This window comes from Lissotriton vulgaris, chromosome 7 (genome assembly GCF_964263255.1).
Source record: "Lissotriton vulgaris chromosome 7, aLisVul1.2, whole genome shotgun sequence".
Taxonomy (NCBI): Eukaryota; Metazoa; Chordata; class Amphibia; order Caudata; family Salamandridae; genus Lissotriton; species Lissotriton vulgaris.
In genome coordinates, this window is record NC_141695.1 from 632937778 (window position 1) to 632938025 (window position 248).

The window sequence follows — 248 nt, forward strand, 5'->3', positions numbered from 1 at the left end:
CCTGCGCCTGATGAAAAAGCTGCTGCTGATGTGACAGCGTGGGGGCTCCTACTAGACAGATTTAATGGTGGTGAGGACTCAGACCCCGACTCTGAGTTCGGAGAGGAGGGGTAACAATTGTGTGTTTCGTGTTGATTTGTGCAGGAGTTGTGGCTATGATTTATATGCACTAGACTAGATTTGTGACTTGGACTATGTTGCACTGTATTCCTCACCATCTATCCTCGTGCTATGATACCTTACCATGT